The sequence below is a fragment of the Vicugna pacos genome, chromosome 8 (genome assembly GCF_048564905.1).
Source record: "Vicugna pacos chromosome 8, VicPac4, whole genome shotgun sequence".
Lineage (NCBI taxonomy): Eukaryota > Metazoa > Chordata > Mammalia > Artiodactyla > Camelidae > Vicugna > Vicugna pacos.
The window spans coordinates 38,790,230-38,815,092 of record NC_132994.1 but is presented as its reverse complement, the minus strand read 5'-3'; positions in this window follow the sequence as shown (position 1 = coordinate 38,815,092).

The window sequence follows — 24,863 nt, the reverse complement described above, 5'->3', positions numbered from 1 at the left end:
CGTTTTTTTCAAGGTATACAAGGTTACAGAGCTAGGAAATACGCTTATTTTTAAGAGGTAAGATCATTATGTTAAATTCAGATTTAGAATTATAGTTTTTTACTTAACATCTTTGATTTTATATTTGCATCTCTTTTCTCTAACACTTAAAATCTTGGATTTTAATTCTATTGCTGTTCACTTTACTCTACCATATATGTATGTTGGTTTAAGTGTATATAAAATGTATAATTAATAACATATTCCTGTGGTGAGATAACTGGGACTTGTTTTATCCATTGTTCTTAAACAATTTTTAAATAGGCAGTATATACGAAACAATTTTTTAAATTAGATAAACTATGACTAACAGGTGATGCAGGAATAGTGATCCTTAAGAGAAGGAAAAAACAAAAGCTAGTCTATTATTTTCCTAGTTTACTACTTGGGGTTGAAGAGCAGAGGGAGTGAACCCAAAGAGCCTGGGAGGGCAGCTGAGAAGGGGAAGCAATATTCAGATTTTGAGAAATAAAGATGACTAGAATTCATAAGGCAGGATGGCAGAGACAAGAGAGCTGTCACTGATCTGAAGAGAAATTCAAAGTTCTGAAGAGGTTTCTTCTCAAATCTAGCTAGGTATGCACCAGCATATGTGTTTAAGGAAACCACTGAAGCCAGGGAAAGAACAACTGGAAAGAAGCAGGTGGGACAATTTTTTGAGCTTGCAAAAGGCACTTATTAGCAAGAGTGGAAAGAACTCCTGACACGTAAGTAGAGTCTTCAGCGGGTTTTGCCTTAGGAGAGGGGGAGTTTCTTAGTTCTACGATGAAGGCTGCTTTTGACCTGGTGAAATGGCTTAAGAGCAAGCTTTATGAGAATTAAACTTTTTTTTCCTAAATAACTTAATTACCTTTCAAAAAGAGTCCAAAATTTTAAAGGGATAATATTAATAAGAGTAAGTAAGTGACCCAATTATCTAAAATTCACAATGTCTGGCATCCAATAAAAAGTTACTAGGATACAAAGAGCAGGCCCAAATGGTCCACAACAAAGAAAAAAAATCAATCAGTAGAAACAGACCTAGAAATTGTACAGATGATACAACTAATAGAAAGCACATTAAAGCAGCTCATGTCTCAGAAGGTGGAGGAAAGCAGAATCATGAAGAGAATTGTAAGATGTAAAAAATACTCAAATGGAACTTCTAGAGACAAAATTGAGAGTAAAAATACTCTAGCCAAGATTAAGCAGATTCAACACTACATAAGAGATTAGCAGGCTGAAGAAATGCATTCGAAACTCTCCAAAATAAAAAAGGAGAAAAAACCAGAACATTAGTGAGTTTGGGGACTATATCAAGCAGACTAACTAGACTAACATATGTGTAATCAAAGTCTCAGGAGGAAAAAGAAAAGTCTCAGGGAACAATATTTAAAGTATGTGCCCCTCCAAATTTTCAATTTGATTAAATTAAATTTGAAACATATTTCCATTGTGTGATATTTGCTGCCAAGACAATACCAAGTCTGATTTGCTTTTGATTTAAAATTTTTATTTTAAATTTGATACATATAATTCTGCTTTTAAATTTTGTATAAAATTTTTATAATCCCAATGTTAAATCTTTGAAGCACTGTGTATTCAGAGAAATCTATGGTCTATCCTTGTTCCATCCCTAACTACAATCTTTAAAAAAATGTTATAATTTATGATTTCAACTATTATAAGCAAATACGTGGTAGGTATGTGTGTATTTTTGGAGAGATATATTTATAGATATATTTGTATCCACTCTTTATAGATAATACTACACACTTTTCTCCACCTTGGTTTGCCACTTAATTTGTCCTGGAGAACACTGTATTTTAGTGTATTTATAGATTCTTCACTCCTTTTTATAGCTGCTCAGCTGCATAGTATCCTGTTGTTTATTAAACTAGTCTTCTATGGATAGGAATGTGGGTGATTTCTGTCTTTAATTTTTATAACAGTGCTGCTGCGATGAATAACCTGTACCCATATCTTTTCATATTTTTCTGATCATTTTTATATGTTTCCCTCATTTCACTATTTTTTTTCACTTAAAATAGCACAAGTGTCAGTTAAGTCACTATACAGAGAAATTACTGTACTTCCAAGTCTGTGTGATATGCTTATTACTGACGAAATTCATACTATAAATGAAGATTATATGAGAATTTATCCATATAAGCCTATCAAAGTTTTTTATATAATTGATCTTGGATACTTACTGATTTGGGAAAAAGTCCAGGAAGCAATGGTTTGTGTTGACTTTGTTTTCGTTTTGGTAAGCTACTATTATTCCCCATATGAGAAAGTTAACTAAGGGGGAGAGAGGATGGATGTACAGAGGGAAAGAGAAAACCAAAATGTATTTGTTAATTTGTATATACAACTTTAAAAGATTATAGAACTTTTAAAAGCATTTCTCTGTATACTACTAATTATGAAGTACCTGATAACATACAAAATGCTCTCACATCTATTATTAACTTAATTGATACATATAAAAATCTTATAAATCAACTACATTGGTTACTAGTCTCCCAAAATATAAAGAATCTGAAGATTTAAGGAGGTTAAGTAATTTGACCAACATGACGAGACCAGTTAATTAGTTTCTTGAATCCTGACCCAGAAATATTTTTAAAAAATATAATCAAGGAAGATTATTTTACTCTGGGAGCAAATTTTCTCTTCAAATAACTCAACATCTTTTGAGATTGATGAGTAAGGTGGAACTTTTAAATTTGCAATATTTATTTTTATAATTTAAATCATCTCATTACATCCTACTTTGGGTAATTAATACTGGGGAAAAATTCAATAGAAATCCAAATTGAAACTCATGAAAATATTTCTTAATTCTGTGCCTATGATGACAGCTGAATCACAAGTAGAAAAAACCTGTCATTCAAATAGCTTATTAATTATTACATACCAAAATGATGTGATATGCATAGGGAATGGTGCCTACTTGTTTTTCTGGCTCCCTCTGCAGGGAGACCCTTTTAGATAAGGTTTCAAGCTTAATAAAAATACAGCCAACTTGATTCAAACTTCTCTTCATCTTTTTTGGTGGGGATACTGATGGGCACATATGGGAAAATTGGACAATTTGATGACATGTCATGCTCTACAGTTGTTTTCCCAGAATGAGAATAAAATGTAACGAGTCAGAAGGACCCAGACACTCTCTGGAGACAGCCAGCTCAAGTCAGTGTTTTTACATATTCCTAAAATTTTGCCCGCTTAGGAGTTATTTCTTGTCTGAGGCAGAGCAGAGCCCCTCCCAAATTACTTCCCAGCTCTTTCCTACTGGACTCTCCCTCTAATTAGTATTTACTTAATTTGCATGTTTTCATTCTCATCATAAAAATAATGCCACAACTACAAGGTGGCACTCTTTTTGCCAAGGTAATTCAGGGTGGAGTGTGCCCAGTTTTGCCTTGATTCTGATTTTCTCATGTGTTGGGCATGAGATGTTCTTGGCTTCCTTCACTGTTGAGGTTAAGAGCATGACAGCTATGTCACAGTTCTATGTGTATTCTTTAAAGTTTGTCTGATCTGGAATAGTTTGTTCTGAATCCATTGTGTTAATTCTACTTATATGCACTACCTAAACTTAACCCATGTTTCTTCTTCTGAGCAATTGAGTCCTTTCTTTGAATTCTTCCTCTAATTAATAAAGCCTATTCAAAAATTAAAAAGGAAGATTATAGATTTTGAAAATAATATATTAATTAAAATAGATGATAACCAATGATATGGATCCTACAATTCCAACTTCATAAATTGATTTACGCTTGTGAACAAAGGTTAGGAGGTATCTATAAATTAAAATTATTTTTGTAGTTGGGATATGGGATTTTGTGTGAGTTTTATAATATATACACTAACATTATTACTGGCTATTGTTTCAATTGTTAAAAACTCCTAAATGTACACCTCAATAATAATATCAAGATTTTTTTGTGTGATATAAATTTGCTTTTTAAAATTATAATTACATGTTGGATTAAAAAAGCATAGACTTTTTGAAATTAATAAATTGGATTTGAATAAATAGGGTATGTGTTTTATAAAAGGCAATTTAAAAAAGACAGTCTTACTGTTCTAGGGTCTGACAATCCACAAACCTGATTTTTCAGAGTGGCAATTAAAACAGATATGAAGAATTTTTAGGTTGACAATAACTGCAGGGAAGAAGATTCCAGCTTCATCTCTTCTTGTTTTCCCCTTGGACTCCCAAATAGAAACTCCCTACAAAGTGTCCTCTTTCCCATTGGAGCGCTGGGAAAGGACCATATTGCCCCTCTGTTCACCACTCGATTCCTTCTACCTTTCCCTCCCAGGGAGGAAATAAGTTACATGTATGTTGGGATCAGAACTAGTTCGACATTTATTGAAATGTTCTCTCCTTTAAAAAATTATTAAAGTTTCCTTCCTGTTTAGTGCTATATGTTGTCTGTTCTTCAGACTGTGTTTTTCTTACCCTTCGGCAAGCTTTGTAGTATTTGTTGAAAGTCAAAGCGCATATTGTATTGTGGGGCAGGAACGGAGGAAAACAGGCCTTTACTATGACAAGTTACGTTCCTAGGAGTGGGCTTACTTACAATGTTTATTGTAGCTATAGGCTGAGGCTTAAAATTTCTCCAGTGATCTCGTTCTTTTTTTTTTTTTCCTACCCCCCTCCCTCCCCCCAGGCTTTATTTAGGGCTTCCTTTCTTTAGTGCTGCTGCTCACATATCCCGTGTACCTTACAGCTCGTCGTCTGCAGCTGTTGTATCCTGTGGTTATCCTGGCGCCTCCTTGTAAGAGTGGTGGAGGGAGGGGGCATTCTGTGATTTTCCAGTTAGATCTGCAGGGTAGCCTTTGTACTGGGGCTGTGGTCTTCATGTTAGGTAGTTTAGATAGAAATGAGCACTGGGCAGGGGGAGAGGAAGGGAAAAGGAACAACCCAGAACACAAGGAACCTGAGCTGTCAATCAGCTGGAGCGCAGGCAACCTGAGTTGTCAATCAATCAATCAATCATGAATCCAGGGTATAAAAACAGGAAAAACAAAGGAACGGCGCCATTTTTCCTCTCTTGGATTGGCCCGCTCCCAATTCTCGGGAGGGTACTGTCTTTCACTATTTTTTTTTTTTTACTTCACTAACAAAAATCTTGCTTATGTCACACTTCCTGTCTCTCGTCAAAAATTCTTTTTTTTTCGGGTGACTAAGAACCGAGGTAATTCTTATTTCCCTTTTCCTGGTAACATTCACATGTGTTGCAGACTCTCCTGCAGCGGTATAACATTTTTTTTCCCTGCTGCCTGTCCTGGCTTCTGCATTCCCAATCAACTTCCTTGAAACCAGGTCCCATGTTGACTATTTTTCCCCTCTTAGGTGACAAAAGAAGGCTGGAAGAGCTGGAGGGAAGAAATTATATTCGCCCTGCTGGATAGGGTGGAGAATAATGCTGAAAAGAGGCCCTTTGTGAGGGAGAAGAGTGGGACTGGTTCACAAAAGGTCTGAGAAAAGCCATTGATTTATAATTTGTCCACTTGTTTCTTATTGTAAAGGTGATGTCAGTGATGTCCAAGAAACTTGAAATCCCTACATACGCTTTTTAATCAGAAGCATTAATATTAATTTACTTAAATTTAACAGTACAAAAATAGAAGTTGAATTAAGAAATTCATTAGCTTTATTAAGAAAAATATTGGGAACAACATTTTAATGTTAGAGTGATTATTTCATACATGTTGTCTCTTTTCATATTATTGAATATTTATTTGAGAAAATTAGGAAATGAATACATTTATATCTCATTTCACTTTGCCAATTATGCCCCAGTGTTTTTTTGTCACTTCTGATGTGCCTTTCATTTTGACAGTGCTTTTATATTATTTTATTTTTTCTATTCCTTTCCTAGTTTCTGCACATTGTGCTATTTATCTCCTTCGGTAACTTACAGTTTCTTCTTTGAGCCTGTTGCCAACTTCTTTGATCCTGTGACAAAATAATTATGTACATTCTTCCTTGGTACTCTTAGATAATTCTTCTTGTGATGTATGTACCTAATGTGCTTTTGCTCATCATTTTCATCATCTTTTGAGGAAAAAAAAAAGCCAGCTTCTCTCGATTTCTTTCATAGTTTTTCTCATCTTTGAATGGTGCTAGGTGTATGTTTGAGAAAAACGGGGGGGGGGGCAGGGAGAAAGTAGACAGAAACCCAGTAACCTGCTGTGTTGACATCAGCTTGCTGCCTCGTACCAAATCTATCATTTCCTTTGCTCAGGGAGAGAGTCTCTTCCAAAGCTTTTGGCTTTCGCGGTGTCGGGATGGCTTACGGCTAAGCGCTTTAGTTCAGTTTCTCTTCATCATGTGCACTGCCTGCCTGGCCTTTTTCTATGACATTTACTCCTGGCAACTTCCTTTGGCTAAGGGGCAAGATTACAGAAAAATAAATGACTTGACAGCACAATTTAATTTTTCAACGCCTCTTCCATTGCTGCTCTGAATTGCCACCTTGGGTCACTAGAGGGAAAACTCCCACTTCTGCCTCGGGCCACCCAACCTCAGTTCTCTTCATTCTAATCAAAGAAGCAATAGAGAGATTCTTTCCTAACTGCCAATCTTAATATTAGAGAAAACTGCTTCCAGCTGGGGTTAGAGTGGGCTGTTGGTCACCTTGCAGCTTTATTCTTTGGACAACATTTTCCAGTATCTGACAGAATATCATCCATTGATTCTGATTGAAGTTATGGTCTGATTTTATTTCACTTTTGTTTTTGCTACTTTGATGCGTTAGAGGAAGGAGAGTAGACCAATGGGATAAAAATATCACTCTGACCTCAGAAATAATTTTAACTTACCAGTTAAAATAAGTAATACTGCTAAGGAAGACAGCAAAAACATAATGAACACCACTCCTCTCCTTTCTTCATTTTACTTAGGAATTTTCTGAAGAGCTATAAGTAGATTTTTGGCTCTGGATGAAATAATTGGGGCTAATTTTAAGGTTAATTTAATGCATTTGTGTCACAATGGAGATTAGCAGCAAGAACTTGGTGGTGGTAGGACTTTCATTCTAGAACTTATTCTGTGCAGACCTCTATGAAATTCTAGGACATTATCTCTCACAACAGAGGAGCAGACCTGTCACCTGAGCAATTTCAAGGGCCTGGAGACTTGAGTGTAAGTAAGCTCTCCGTGAGTGTTGGTATTTTTCTCTCCTTCTACAGTGTTATATCAAGAGCTTTTGGAATTCCTTTTGTATTACCATCTCTATTTTTATTTTTGTATATCCTTCCAGAAGGGTACATGTTAGCGTAAACTCCAGAACAGAATAAAGGAGAAGTTTCTTTTTGAGATTAAATATAAGTGTAGACTGTACTTAGGGGCTTACATATAAGGATCATATTTTGCATTATTAATTTCCTTTATTCTGTTATACATTTTAAACAGTTAATGACAGAAGCAAACAACTTGCTTGTTCCAGAGTATAAATATAAAAAGAACATTATTGTTACAAATGCAAATAGCATCATTCTCTGTAAATACCTTCTTTAGAGGCACAGATTCATTCCAATTCTTTTGAGACCTAGTGTGTATATTGCATTTAGGTTGTCTAAACGCTCCCAGAGTACACTTGTGCAAATGTAATGAATATTAATAATTCTTCCATATCTACACTGAGGAAAAGCCAGCCAGATTTTATGTAATTAGAAGCTCACAATACGTTTACTGCCTTTTGTTATTACCTTGCTTATCTGCAAAAGTGCCTAAGGCCATTTTTTACTGTTAACTGAATATTGTATAATCTCATAACAATTTTCTATAAAATTTCAAGTAACGAAGTCAGACTACTAAGACAGTGAATCAGATTACAGAAAATAAATTTAAATTACATCAACTCTTGAAAATTCTGGAGCTCCAGCTTTCTGAATTAAAAAATAATAATTTTGAGAAAAATTTTATTTGTAGCTAAAGCTCTGTAAAGTATTATATGTAAGTTGTTGACTGTTACTCAGTGCACAGCGGTCCCACTGGCCCATGTAAGGCCCCTCAATTTGTCATTTGCCCTCACTTTTATTTTTTTGCCTTTGCCCTTCAACCCTGCTGCCTGTGCCCTGTCTTCTCCCCTGTTACGGGCCAGGACCCTGGTCTGTTTGCATCCTTGTGAAACAAGTCTGTGTGCCTGTGTTTTTGAATTCCATAAATGACATGCTGTAATAAAAAAAATTATTATATGAAATGGTTTTAATATAGTGAAAATGTAAATATGATAAGTATCATATTCACTACAAGTTAAATATTGACACTGAAACTTGAATGCATTGCTTCTATGGTGTTAAAATGTGTATTAGACTCTAGTACAAAACTGTAAAAAAAAAAAAAAACCAATCTTCCATTTATCACTTAGCAAAGTAAAGTACCGGAGGAACACCATAGATAACAGGCAATTTAATTTAAGCATCATTTTTATATGGTCATAAATATGAGTTTCCAGTTGTATATACACTTAGTTAAACCTTGGACTAGAGGGTCAGGATATCTTGTCACATAGTATTGACACACATTATGAAACTTGTATCAAAAGTATAGAACTACCAGCCTGTGGCAACTCTGTCAACTAGGCAATTATATACTCTACAGCATGTTTCTCCTTTTAAAAAAAGGAATTGGAGCAAGCATGCCTTGTTTCTGGTTTAAAGCCAAATAGAAAGCAAACTTGAAAAGTCATTCCTGTTATACATTAACAATTTGAAGAATATTGATTATACAAGGGAAGAACCAAGAAACGTGTTTATAGAAATTCAGGCATAACAATGGTACCCATGTAAAGCTAATTTGTAATTACCGGTAGCAAACAAAGCTGAAAAATTATTTGTCTAATACTTTAGGAAATAGTGCAGATATCCTAAGGATAATAGAGGATTCTTATCATCTAGAATAGGTGAGCATTCTTCTAATTTGCACAAATCATCTCAGGTGTGTGATGCTCCTTAAACCCGGATATGACGCGACAGGGCGAGATGTGAGGACTCCAGCACACAGCGGCCTCTCAGGCTTGTAAAATCAAGTGCAATTTCACTTTTACTACTGGCATTAATTAATCTCAAACCCTTGGTTATCTACATTTCCTTGAGATTTCTTACAATTTCCGCACTCTTCTAGAATGGAATACACATCCTTTTCTTTTTTTCCAGAAAAATGTTACGAGGTTTTACATGATAACTAATTCCCAGTCCTTAGAAAAATCGTGGTTTTAAAATTTCAGGAGTCATCATTTTACCTCCAGCCCTATTCTAAAGGCTTTTTTATTTTCACCAGTGGGGTTTTCTGAGGTGGCTGAGGTGTCTTGCTGTTTCTTCCAGTCTCTATTTCCAGCAGTTACTTGTTTGTTTATTTTCTGCCAGTTGCTCCAGTATTTGCCAAGCAGTGATCTTCCTGTTTCTCTAAAGACCAGACACGGTATTCCTCCGTGGCAGACCAGAAGTCGTCTTTGCTGAGGCAGTCACTGTCATCTTGTTCTTCTGGATACTGGGTCTGGTTAAATTTTTTAGTTTTCTTCTGAAGATTGCTGTCTAAATGTTGAAAATGCTGCTTTCAATAACTTATTTAGCCTTGTTTTTATTCCAAATAATGCGGTCTTACCTCCCATCTAAGAATTCTGAGTGCTTTCCCAGATGGAATTTTATTGATTCTTTCATAATTTAGTAGGGTTCAGTGGGAAACATAGACGTAAGTTCCCATAATTAGTGAGAATTGTAGCACCAGGACCCAAATGTTTTGAGTATTATCTATTTGCCCAATAATTCAAGCTTTTTTAAATTGCAGCTTGAAAGAAGAATCTAAGAAATATGGATTGTATTTATTAATCTGGATTTCATAGTCTAAATGAAGGGTTTTGCAGTGATGAAAGACAGTGTATATGCTCCAAATTCTGTTGCATTGGCATTTTTAGCCATATATTTAAATGTTTCAACACTGGAGACAGATTATACTTTTGAGATAACTTTAAATTAATATAATAAGCATTTATTTCACGTATAGTATCTAACACCCTGTTTTCAGTTATACATAGTTGAATTTTGTCATGAGGAGTCAGGACATCTTGTCACATAGCATTAACACATGGTAACACACAGTAGATACCTAATTTTAATAGCAACAGTTCTGTTGTAAAATGCTTTGCAGTTTATAGAGTACTTTGATATATACATATACACATTTTTAACACAAATCATGTTCCTTTTGTTGTTACGTAGAGTACAAAGCAAGCTGAAGAAGTAATTCTTATGCCAATGAAATCCAAGTTGCCTCAAGAAAATTTGCTTCCAGAGCCTCTGCCACTACTATTTGCGTTAAACTGTAAAAATGACAACACTTTTCAGCAATTCCTACCAATAGGTGAAACCCACTTTCAAACCCTAGAATTTAAGCAGGCCCAGTGACCTGCTTTACCGGGAGAATGAGATGAAAGTGACACTCAATCCTCAAGATGTTTTAAAGCTTCTGCTCTAGTGCTCTTGAAGCCCTATCATTATGTAAACAAGCATGAGCTGAGGTAAGAGATGTTGAGTGATATACGGTCCAGTCATTCCTGTTATCTGGCTGATAATTAGCTGGTCCCCAAACATGTGAGTTGGGTCACGTGGGTCCAGTGAGCCTACAGCTGATTTTCCAACTGACTGCAGAGAGACACGTGAACAAGCCCAGCTTAGCTGAACAAAGCCCAGAGCAGGGTAACTACTCTTCAGAATTGGGAGCTATATCAGTGGTTGTGTTTTTAAATCACTAAGATTTTGGTTATTTTGTTATTCAGCAATAGATAAGAGATACTCCATTGTAGGCTCCCTGTTCATTATGGCCTTCACATATATTACTCAACTGATCATCACAACCCTGTTGTGTCAGATGGGATTGTATTGCTTACCTAAGATTATATAGTTGGTATTGGTAGAGTTGAAACCTCATCTTGATGCAGGAAAAACGGATGTGGGGCATGAGGAGGGTCGTGTCCCAGGTCTCTGTTGAGTGCCTGGGATGTGCCCCGCCAAGTGTGGGTCCCTGGCTTTGCACAGGAAAGAATTCAAGTGCGAGCCACAATTGAATACAGGTAGATTTATTTAGAGAGATACATACTGCATAGAGTGTAGGCTGTTTCAGAAGGCAAGAGAAAGGCCACGAGGTTTGGGAGTTGGGTGCTCAGGTTAAAGTAAGAGTAGGTACACACTCCACAGAGAGATTGTGGACCATCTCCGAAGAGGAGGGAGCAGAAAAAAAGGGCCACCAGGCATGGTGTTGCCAGTTTTTATGGCTCGGTAGCTTCTCATGTCTACAGGTGGGGCCATTACAACTACGCTGGGGAAGGGGCTGGGATTCCCAGGAATTGGGCCACCGCCCATTCTTTGGCCTTTTGTGGTTAGCCTTGGGACAGTCATGGTGCCCCTGCGGGCATGTTATTTATCACACTGTTACAATGAGCATATAATGAAGCTCAAGGTCTACTAGAGGTCAAACCTCCTGCCATCTTAATCCTCAGGGCCAACTGGGAGTTGAATCTTCCACCATTTTGGTGTTAATTGCTGTCATTCCTTGAATGGCTCTGCCCTGCCCCCTTCCCGCCTGTCTCAATCTCAGGCTTTCATAGTTCACAATCCTGCGAAGTCACCACAATTACAGGTGCAAACTTCCCATGTTCATGTCAGAGTGTAGAGAAGGATAAGGAGGACATCAGCAGTATCAGGGAGAGCCCTTGTGTGAACAAGAATAAAACAGCCGTACAGAATAATCATTAGCTTTTTTAAAAAAAAAGCTTTATTGAAATATGGTTTACAATACCATAAACTTCACATATTTAAAATATAATTCAATTTTTTTTGGTATTGTCAAAGATATGTGCAATCAGCACAATAGTCAATTTTAGATAATTTTCATTATCAAAAAGAGAATCTCAGTATCCTTAAGCTATTATCCCCTTAACAACTCTCTATTCCCCCAGTCCTGAAAAAAAAACTCATCTATTTCCTATCTCTATAGGAACTATATTAACTGTTATTAACTATTCTGCACATTTTGTATAAATGGGATCATAAGATATATCGATAGTATAATGTTTTTAAGGTTCACCTATATTGTAGCATGTATCAGCACTTAATTCCTTTGAATGGCTGAATAATAGTCCATTGTACATGTGGTACCATGTTTTACTTATCCATATCTATTGATGGGCATTTCCACTATTGTTAATATTACTGTTCTGAAAATTCTGGTACAAGTTTTTGTTTAAACATCCATTTTCAGTTACTTTGGTTATATAACTAAGAGTAGAAGAGTTGAGTCATTAGTAATTCTATGTTTAACTTTTTGAGGAACCATCAAAGTGTTTTCCACAGCAGCTACATTATTTTACATTCCCACCAACAGTGTACAAGGGTTCCAATTTCTCCACATCCTTGAAAACATTTGTTATTTATTTATTTAAAAAATTATTATCCTCACCATCCTAGTATCTGATTGTGATTTTGATTTGTGATTCCCTAATGACTAATGATGTTGATCATCTTTCCATGTGATTATTGGCTGTTTGTATATTTTCTTAAAAAAATATTTAACTCTTTTACCCTTTGTTTAGGTCAGTTGCATATCCTTTCATTTTTTTTTTAACATATACATACATATATTCATTTTCATTCTTTTTCATTATAGGTTACTAGAACATATTGAATATAGTTCCCTGTGCTATACAGTATGAACTTGTTTATCTATTTTATATATAGTAGATAGTATCTATACAGTTGTAAGAATATTTAATATATTCTGGGTACTAGTCCTATATCAGATATATGGCTTGCAAACATTTTCTCTCATTCTGTGGGTTATCTTTTCACTTTCTGGATAGTGCCCTTTTTAAATTTTTCACAAAGTTCACTTTATTTTTTCTTTTATTGCTTGTGCTTGTTTTCATAGCCCTCATTACCAATCTGAGGTCATGAAGAGTTACTCTTATGTTTTATAGTCTTAGCTCTTACATTTAGGTCTTTGATTCATTTTGAGTTAATGTTTGTAAATGATGTTGAGTAAAACTTCATTATTTTGCACGTGGTTCTCCAGTTGGTTAGTGATTAACTTTCACACTAAATTTTGCACATCAGTGTTTGCAAGTGAGTTATGGGGACTACAGATAATTCTGTATTATTTAAAATATTAAATATTAAGGAAGAGTTAATTTTTGGTATATGTATCATACCTTATATTGTGGAAATATATTTTTAATTATACAGATATTTTAAAAATATGCTAATGATACCTTTACTTGACTTGCCAAATTGCATACATTATTTCAATAAAATAAAAAATGATACTTAAGTACAGACTCTACAGCTATGAAAAACTTAGACTTACATTTTCTTGTAATCCTTAGAGCAGTTCCATAAGTAATTAAGAATGGGATTTATGTCTTGTTTATATATTAATAAATTAATGGGAAAATTTGCCCAAGTCAATAACAACAATATGATATGATTAAAAAAAAAGTACTATCTCTCTTGGCTCTGAATTCATGTTTCTTCCTTGCCATCATAACTGTTTCTTCTTTGAATTAGATCTCTAAATAATTTGTCTACCCACCTAAAATAAATGTGTTCAAAATAAACCTTTCCTACAAATTTGGTGGAATTCTCAGATAAAACCAAATCAAAAGCCTTATTACAATATAGCTGTGTTGGTCTAAGTTGTTTTCCCTCTTCAGTATTTAATGTCCTTGAAGTTAGTATATTTCAGAAGGCAGTGATAAGAAACTGTTACAGATGATTGATTATTAGGGAAAGCAGATGGAGATGTCTTAATCTTCAAAAAGAGAAGACAGGTATTTCAAAGAACTTAATAAAACAATGCTCATTTTCCTTTTTTTAGTAATTATCTTCAAAGAGAAGTCAAGAGAGTGAAGAAAGGGGAATGACACACTATTAGAGAAATTTGATTATAAAGAAAATTATTCTCCATACTTTAAGGCAATAGAAAAACTGTCACAAGCATTCAAGGGCACAGAATGTATACCATCCACAAAAACAAACAAACAAACAAAAAAGCAAAACTTGAGAATGTAATTTAGCCAACTGGGAAATGAATAAAAAGAAGAAGCTTAATAGGAAAAAGATGGTATAAAATATTAGTGTAACATTCACTGAATGCTTTTAAATAGGGTTGAGTCTATGTAGTTTTACATATATGGTTATAAAACAATTCAAATGTCATAGTAAACCATAAAAGAAAGTATGACTAATATCAAAATAATTTTAAAATAATAAACTTGTTTAGAAAGTATAATTCAACAATAGGAATTAAAAATGGAAAAGGAGGCGATGAGGGAAGAGACTTTGTGTTAGATTTCTTATCTTACCTGAGGGCGTGCAATAGACGCACTCTAAAATTTCACCACAGTTATTTAGAGCGTATGTTCAAATGTACAGTAAAAAAACCCCTCAAATGTAAAAAACAGTAGTATTTAAAACATAATATATGTCTTCCAAATTAGTAGGGAAAATTGTTGTGTTACATGTTTTCATGTAAAAAATATAGAAATCAAAGTAACTTATTCCAGATGAGAGACGGGAGAAGGAAAAGTTAGAACATGTAAATGTCGGGTCAGCAGACTCCTTCCCATGGGCCACGTCTGGCCTCTGCCTTGTTTTGTTAAATAAGCTTCTGTTGGAACATGGCCATTTCATTCATTTACAAATTGCATATTGCTGTCTTCCTGCTTCAGAGGCAGAGTTTAGTAGTTGCAGCAAAGATGGTTAAGGCCTACAAAGCCTAAACTATCTGCACTCAGGAGGTATCTCTGAACATTACAATTCATGGAGAAGTTTTGCCAACTCCTGACCTATGCTAACAAATACGTACACATAATTCCTCCCTTCAAGTAGCTCATAAACTAATATAGGGTAAGAGAAGGGAAAATAAATGAAACTGGTAATATGAAAAACGTTGTTAAAAGTACATTCACAAAATATGGCAAAAATCACTAGATAAAGCACACTAATTCCTCGAGTTGCTTTCTTTTCAAGCAGTTGAGCAAAGAAAGCGCCTCACGGGGCATGTATTTCTGTTGGCTCTTAAAGCATAATTATGGGTTTTCTAAGCAGAGGACAGAAAAGGCATCTGAGGCAGGGAAAATAGCATGTGAAAAAGACATGAGGGTGGGAGGCAGAAGGACATTTGGGGACGGTGGGAAAGGATCACAGCAGAAGAAAGTGGCCTACGCAGGTCTTTACACTCCTTATTTCTTCCCCTTGGATCTTTCTGAAACATTTGTCATTTTCCAAAATGCTCATTAATACACTTCCCTCCACCCCCTAGAAGGTAAGCTTAACAAGTATTTGTTGAATGAATGAGTGACTGAATGACTGCCCAAATTAATTCGTGGCGTGGTCCGTTAAGTGTAAAAGACTGCCAGGAGTCCCAGAGGTCACACGGTGTCACCCCCTCTTCCCGCTGACTCTGGTTTAGTGACTTGGGTACAGCTGCCATACCTCATGCGTTTCCTCTGAGCCACGCCCTTTCTGCTCCTGTCTGCGGGCCTCTCTCCTTACTAGAGATGATGAAAGCAAAGGAGCAGTTGAACAGTCAGCTTCCTCCCAGATAGCTGTAAGCATTATGGCTGTTTTCCTCCTCTAGCTACAAATACAGTTCAAAATCCTTTTCTGCAGCTCTGGCTGGAGTTCCCACAGCAGCTCTGGTCAAAAGCAGTCAAACCTGCCCCAGATGCTTTCTCTGCTGCCTGGATCCTGTGATCCATTTTTCTTCAGTCTCAGCTGCAGAAGCAAAGTCAGAGATTCACAGTGTCTGTGGTCTAGTTAAACTTAGTCTATTCCATTTCCACAAACGAGAGCTCTGAGACAGTCCTTGGACGTGCAGGCCACTCAATGAAGAACCAGGTAAACACTGGTGAACGCACTTTTGTCAGTTTACCCTTCATTTGGACATGACAACGTTCCACACAGGCCCCACTGTTGATTGAAAGGCGAAAGAAGCCACCGTCAGTCATTGTCACTTTGATACCTACATAAGATTAGCTCAAAAAATGAATTTCTTATTTTCTTCAAAATCAACAGCTAGAAACTTTATGTAAAGGATGCTTAAGTCACAGTAAGTGCTTTTTGTGACTTTTTAAGGGTTAAATAATCAGAGTAGGACTAATAGTATATTTATATAGTATATTTCTAACTTCAGATGAAATTGTTAAATGCATATTTACCCCATGTTTAATAGAATTATCACTTTAAAATATATAACAATTGAATTTTACCTCTATCAAAGGAGCAATTTTCTTAGTCTCATCTGCTTGCTAATATATTACCTGACAAAACTAAAGGTTTTATTTTCTTTCTTTCTTCTTTTCTGTTAGAGTTACCATTTTCTTATGCAGTAATCAAGTGATGTTCTTCAAGGGAACAGCAGTCCTATTTCGTGTTTCCTAGCCTTTCTGAAAAAACAGTGACAATTGTATGTTACGGTGAAACAGTCACGCAAATGGGCTGTGATTCTCATTTTCAAATAGGATTGTTTATTCCAAAAGTGGAGGAATCAAATTTCATTTCAAATTACATGACTGGCTGTATTAGGGCATGGTTGGTTACTCACCTTTGCAAACCTGAAGGTTTATGCCAGATGAAACAATCCGGATTCAGGATTTTCAAGATTTACAGAGGGAACGCAAATGTTTGGGAGGTGTTTTCCTTTGAGATTATCCAAAGCTTTAGGGAAGAAAGAAATGTGATCATAGGGTTTCAAATTTAAAATCCAGGATGAAAATACCTCAAAATAAATTGCAAAGCTTTGTCGAGTCATTTGGTATCCTTACACTTCTGAGAAAATGAGAGAATTGTAGATACTGTGAAATAAAGATGAGGTAAAAATTAAAAGACAAAAAAAAACTGGAGTGAATACAAATCAATATCTAAATATTCTTAAGCCCAGAGATGTCTTATCTTAAAGTGTTTTTCTCTGTCTTTTCTATTTTAAAATTAATGTTGGGATTCAAATTTGTCAAATAAGCTCTTACTGAGAATATTACTAGAATTACACAACTGTGTATTAGAAATCATCCTATTCTTATCTTCAGCAGACTCTGGGAGAAAAAATTATGGTTGCAAATGAATGAGCAGTGAATTTGCTTTATATTTTATATGATAAAAAATAAGTTTATCAAAATTTCTACATTAATTATGCCAAACATTTTTTGAGGCTCACAGACATGTTGATAACTTTATCTTATTTTCAAATGGATGCTTTGAACAGAATTGGAATACAAAGCAAACTAGTTTCAAAGATCACAGCTGTTTTTATCCGGGCCATTCTGAGTTGTGAATGACAGACTGATATTTTTGAAGCACGTGTTTCCTAAGAACGACTTTCTGCAAAAAGAAAGAATTTAGAAAACAAAATAATTTTTCTTCCAAAGAGTTTCGACATTCTTTCCATATATATTTTGTTGTAGAATTCCTGCTAAACATCTTTTGTACATTTTATACTGCAAAAATCAATGTCTTCACAGAGAAATTATTCAGTATTTGCCAATGGCTACTGGGATTTCATGACTTCACCTTTTATTTTTTTTTGAATGATCACTATAATTAAGCAATGTTGGCAGACTGTATCTCAGATGTAAATAACCTAAACTAAATACAGTGTTTGGCTAAAATATTTATAGCTGATCAACAATCTATTACTAGGTATTTTGGAAAAATGTCAGGGAATCCTCTAGAAGATTCACTCTATGTAAGGTTGTTTCAGAGAGAGTGCTTTGAGGACAAATTATGATTTTTTTTCCCCCATAATACACTCATTCTTGGAACTAGTACATGATCCAGTTGGCCAGCCTTTAACATTTGTTACAGATACTCATCCTGAAATTTAACACCCTCATAATTACCTTTGCTTATTTGTTTGTTTAAATATGCATAAATAGGCAGACTTCATTCTGGAAATGTGTTTACTTAATACCACACAGAATAGTCTCTGAGTACACTGAGAAAAACTTTAGATGCAAGTTTAAAATTCAAACTATTTTCATAATACTGTTACAGAATGAAAGAAAAATGAGAACTCTTTAGTGAATAAAGACTCTTCAGTCATTTTCTCACATAGTTACAGGACTCTGTTTACACCTACACAGCTTTTCAGTGGATGATTTTATTTCTTTGTTCAGTGTGAAGTAATTATGTTGCAGTTTCATTCCTACCAGATCCTTCCAGATGCCATCAAGATGAGAGAGCTGAAGTTGCATCACTGTAGGCAGCAGACAAAGGCAAACAGTTAATCAAACTGTGACCGTGATTAGCTGGATAAAAAGTGACAGTTCGCAGCAGCTCTGCAGCACCTGCGTGTCTTCAGAATGTAGCTCTGGAGCGAGCCTGGCCGGCTCAGCAAACTCCAGTAGCGCAACTGAGAAATAATGGAAAGTATTTAACAGAGGCAAGAAATGCCGACTGCAAGGAAAACAGTGTTTAAAAAAATTGTGTAAGCTTATAATTTTCTGTATAAGATCGGCAAGTGTCTGTAATAAGCTCAGGAAATCATCCTTAAACTGTGAGGAAGACAAGTATTTGAAAGCCACGGTAATGGTGACAGTCCTGCAAGATCAGCTGCTCGTGAGGAGAGGAAGGGACGTAGGAATACCTATAGTGCATCTGAAGAACATTAAATGTGGATTAAGGTTGTATTAACAAGGAAATAACCACTCAGGCTTGAAAAATGAACATTGCCCTTGCTCTGTTTCTAATAATTATATCATCCAGCAGTGGGCAGTTGCTTCAGTTGCTCGTTTGCATGATACACATCCAACACTGAGATGCTTATTATCTTTAGGTCTGAAAGGTGAAAACTGGAATGTAAAGGTGTGCATCTCCTGGAGGACTTGGAAGGTGTCTATGGATCTCTTAAAGTATTCAAATGATCATGGCTTTGATGAAGCATTGAAGGAATATACTGTCTGCATATTTGAACAAAGTAACAAGAGGGCCTGAAATTTATAAAAATGTAGATCTAAGTCTGTGGTGCAGAATTCTCAACTACAAGGGCACCTATGTTTCAAGGAACGTTTTTACTCACCCATGAATAAACATGCTGAACTTTAACATATGTTCAAAAGCAAGCACTGAGTCCACTAGACAGCGTGATTTAGGTGTTCCACCGCCTGAGTCATCAACCATAGGAGGTTAGCAGAGTTTCAGGCCCTTGAAGAGTTTCAGAGTAGAGAAGCATTTTTAGCACAAAACAGCACCTGTACTGTCATCAGTACATAGAGCTGCCAGTCTAGACCTGGAATTTGGTGATTCTAGAAAAATATCTCTTATGTATAGTGGGTAGGACAGTCCAGATGACCCCTGAGAATGGAGGTTGGACGGTTTGAATCTGAAGTTATCAAGAAAGGAGTCCCTATCAGTGAACAGAGTTTCAGCTCACTCACCCGCGTCTCTGGGCTTTTCAGAACAAATGTGGTTAGAATAAACTCAGCTGAGTTTAGTAATAATGTTGTTAATGTTGATTTACAAGAAGAAATTTATTACAGCATTCTTTACCTACTTTCTGGAGCTAATAAACCCTCAGAAAACATTTAAGGAGAAAAGATAAAGAGATTTAAAACAAGATTAGAGAAGATTAAGCACACTTAAAAAACTGTGATCAGTTTTCCTCAATCATTTCCAGGAAGACCTGCATACAGAGTAGATGTGGGCCTTAACCTGTGGGAAATTCCAATATGATGTATGGCTGAGAAAAATAAAATGAACTGGGTCACTGAAGTTAGAGGTGAGATAAAGACAAGAATCTATTACTCTAGCTTTAGTTTCATCAAAAAAATAAAATTGACAGCTCAGAATGATCTGTCATAATTACCAGACATTGCAGGGCTGATGGTTATCAAAAAATGGCCTCACTTGTAAAGAGGAATCTTCCAAGTTTGAGAGTGACAACTATCTCAATGATTTGTTTCAGAAATGCTATATTTTATTGGACTCTGCTGGACAGACAACAGTTTTTCATTCACCTGAACACACGTATTTCTTTTAGGATTCAAATACGCTTAAACAGCATTAAAATTGTTTGTGTATGTGTGTGTGTGTGTGTGTGTGTGTGTGTGTGTGTGTGTGTGTGTGTGTGTGTATACTGAGGTGGGGAATGCCATGTGCAACCATAAACAATAGAATTCACTGAATTATTTGGGATATGGATTTTTTTCCTTTGTATTTGATTCAGATATAACAATGGCTGCAGAATAATGCTTTGGTCTTTTGCTTTTTTCCAGGCACAAAAATACTATCTCTTTTACCTCTAAATGTTAAAAAACAAAGGATTTAGAATATTACATAAACTCAGTTGGTAAAGCAGCTGCAGGGTTTAGGAGAACTGACTCCAAGTTTGAAAGAAGTTCTACTGTGAGAACTAAAATGCTATCAGATAGCACTGCATGCTACAGAAAGTGTTTGTGAAAGGGAGAGTCAATCAATGCAGCAAAATTCATTGTTGTATTATTTCAAGAAATTGCCACGGCCATCTCAGCCTTTAGTGACCACCACCCTGATGAGTCAGCAGCAGCCCTCAACATCCAGGCAAAACACTGTACCACTAAAATGATTACAACTCACTCAAGCTGAGATAATGTTTAGCTTTTTTTGCCGAAGTATTTTTAAATTAGGTATGTGTCTTTTTAGAAGGAAGTGGTATTTATGAGATTTTGAACTTCAGGAATATACTTTGAATTCACATCAGAGAAAAGAGGGTAAATAAAAATTCTCCAATGGGGCTGACTCAGATAAAATACCACTTCCTTCTGATGAGCAGATTAGTGACACCAGAACTTTTGAGGTGCCAGGGAGATATGAAATCCTCTATATTCATTGCAACTTGACAAGGAAATCCAACTCCAGTATATTCTATCCAAGAATAATGTGGAAATAACTAAGATACTTCTAGACTCTAGTGATTTAGTACAAGTCTGGACCTAAAGATTCTGCTTAGAATCTAGGTTCCACCATTATGTAGCGTTGTGCAAGTTATTTCCCCTCTGGGCCTCGGTTTTTCCATCTTTAAATGAAAAGTTACTGGATTTTAGGATCTTCAGACGTCTACCAACTCTAGCATTCAGAGATTCTGATGAGCATCATAGTCTTGCAATGATAAATCTCTGCTTTTAACATCCAAGACAGTGGCCAGAAAACATTTTGGTTAAGAAAAATTACAATGCAATGTGATTTGAGCAACAATAGAAATGTATACACCACAAAGGGATAGTTGATTCTATATTGAGAAAGAAGGTAGGATTAGGACGGATTAACATTCATTAACAATGTAGTGCTCTGTGAACTTAATAGTATGATCTACAGTAGAGTATTTTCAGACTACTAATTCATAGAGGATGGTCACTGAATTCAACTTGAACAAATTTGGTACAATATTCTGTACAATTAAACTAATTAGTTAAACCTTTAAATGGTGAATTGAAAAGAGGTTAATCTGAATATAAAATATAAGTTGGAATCATTTCTCACTGTAATGATTAACAAGAACAGTTTTTTCTTTACTGTCTACTTGATGACTAAAGATTATAATTCCAAGAAATCATTTAAAAATGATTATGCCAACACATGAAATTCTTGTAATCTTTCACAGTGACATTATGCTTTCTAGGTAGCGTTTTTCCAACAAGTACTTGATGGTTACAATAAATTTGTCATAAAATAATTTTCTAAAAATATGAGAATTATGGTGATGAATATTTTGTCATGCCATAATTATAAACCAACACATACCAAAGTGTTATATTTGAATAGAAAATATTCTTCCTATTAAAGAAAATAAAGAAATTCAGGCAAACAGGTGTCGTACATATAAAGGCACATCACACTGTCACCGGTTATCAGGGATTGGTTGATCAGAACTTCCTGTCTTTATCACTGCATTTCTTTGCTGTGGGGTTTTGTGTTTCAACCCTAAGTCATTTAACTATAGTGTGTGAAATGTGAATACAAAATAGTTAAAGATGTGAACAGAAAATAGAAAATAGTTAAAATGTTATTTAAACTGAATGTTCTTTCTTGGGGTTAGTTCTAGCCAAGAATGTATGGCAATCTTAAAATTTATCAGTTGCTATAGTAATATCCACTTGAATTTAATCATTTATTTAAAAACAGAATTAAATGTTTTCAAATAACTTACTTTAAATTATTTTAACCAGAAATTGAATATTTTAAAACAGAAAATCCTTAAGATGTAAAAAATTAGATATGCTTTAGTTTAAGTCAGTCAACTCTATGTTGAGAATGGTTATATTCTGGGAAATTCACCTCAGAGAGACTGGAATATACAGAGCACCAGTTTATCTGGGAGCAAATTTGTCCTCTAGGAGACATTTTTCCTGTCACTACTCAGGGACAGGAGATTTAATGGCATCTAGTGAGTGGAGACTAGCAAGGTTGCTAAACATCCTATAATGCATATCTCAGCCCCTGACAACAAAGAATTATCTGGTCCAAAATGTCAATAGTGCAACTGTTAAGAAACCCTGAAAATAGGTGCATCCTGTCATTTCCTCTTTTCACACCTGGTTATTTCTGTCTCTCACTAGACTCTCAGAGTCTAACTCCGTCTCAGTCTCCTCTTTCTCTCTCTCTTTCTCATTTTCTTATTCTTTTTCTCTCTAATGAGCCTCTTTGATGAAGATCCATTTATAGGTTGATGGCAAAGGACATATCTTTGTGATTAGAAGTGAGAACTAGAAGTTGTTGGAAATAAAAGTCTAAATCAAAAAAGTATAGTAAAGGTGACATCAGAAAGACAAAAAAATACTGATTCGCTGACACTATTTTAAAGATACTTCAAATTGTCCTAAAAATGAATTGAAGGATTCTGAGATGGGTTATTTCAAAGACTTCATGAAAGTCAGCCTCAGAGGCTGTGAACAATGATATCAACCAGTGTCAGCAAGTAGAAAAGACTTTACATTTGTTTACACCTTGCACTTTAAAATGTTTCCCCTCCATTTCCTCAATTAATCTTTGTGAGGAAACCCCTGGATTTCAATCACTCACATTTCTTTGTCTTTGCTTGTATCATTTTAAGCAAAAAAGAATGACTATATTTCCTTTTTTATTTGATTTCATAAACTCCTTCAGCTGAGTTCTACATTATTACTTTTTATTCTTTTTTTCCCCTTTTTGTGGTAAAATAACATACAATTTACTATCTTAACAATTTTTAAGTGTATAGATCAGTAGTACTAAGCATATTCATATTGTAGGGCAACTATCATCACCATCTATTTCTAGACTTTCATCTTGCAAAACTAAAACCATTAAACAATGATAAGTGAATAACACTTACCCAAAATTTTGAAAGAAATTATGCAAAAAATATATAATAATTTCGGTCATCATTTTTATGAATTTAATTTACTCATTTAAATTCTACCCATAATCTTTTCCTTTGGACTTAATTGTTCTCTACAGGAAATTTCTCTTAAATTTGACTTCTCACTCATTTACTGCATTAATTAATTGAAGACAGGGGAATAAGAAAATGAGAAAGAGTCTCATTACTGAATTAATTGAACAGGAAAGTCGAGATGTGAAATAATGAGAGTAAGATGTATTTCCACAATTGATCGTTTTATATGATTCTTCTCCTTACATTATCTCATTCTTCCTATTAACTATTTTATTTACTTTTTCCATACACCCTTCCATTGTTTCTTGTTTGACATGAGCACACAAGTTTGAATTTTTCTATCTTCCACTTTCACTGTATTTTCATAGGCACACCCAATGCTACATTTAATCTCTTATTTCCTGGACTCTATGACTCTTCATACATCTGTTTTACATATTAGTATATGTTTTTACATATTGGTAAAACCATACAATTTATCTATTGGTGAAATTGGTGTTACATATTGGTAAAAGATGGAATTTGTAGGAAATGCTTGGTATTCAGAACTCACATTCTGATCAGAGTATCTCAGAATTAAAAGCTCACACAAGTGCCAAGAAAGTTAACAAAGTGGCAGGTGTACCCAGGTGAACGGAAAGGACTGTGGAGAATAGAGAGTTGCAGGGCCTCTGTGAAGGGGGGCCGGATGCTATTCAATTCTCAGTGTCACCAAGCATTCAGGTTTTCCAAAAGAAGCCAGCAATTTGTTTTCATATAAAATTTCCCAATTTTTAAATGCTTACACAATCTTCAGTCTCCATAGACAAAACAAAAGTAATCTGCATGCCTAATGTGTTTTGTAAGCCTACAGTTTTCAACTACTGATCTAAATAGACACATACATCTTTTCACATTACACTGTACATAGAGTAAAGGTTGTAAAAGTTCTGTTGAGAGTATCTGTAGACCCCTGAGAAAGAGCATTTAGATGCTCCCATGTCTTGCATTTTTAAATATACTTTAACTTAATTTAATGTTAACTAAAATTTCTCTAAGACTACCTATTTAAATTGGAAAAGGAGAAAGCTTTCCTTTCTCTCCAACTATCATATCCTTCTTTTTCCTCCCATAACTATTTTCTCAATATGGGAGACTAGGAATACCATGCTTGCTAAATTTTATTATTTCTCTTTATTATTCATATAAAAATTATAAAAACTAATTTTATAATAGTATGTCATATTTCAACACATATGTATGATGGAACTAGAATGCTGTAAGTGAATGTACAATTATCATAGAGTATTTTTCAACAGGAATTCGTAATTTCTCATCAATTATGTTTCTCCTACCAACTTCTATATTGAGAGTCTGTGTGTTGATTCCAGATCCCCAAACCTATATTTTATCTTTTTGGTTCATAGAATACTTTTTTCTT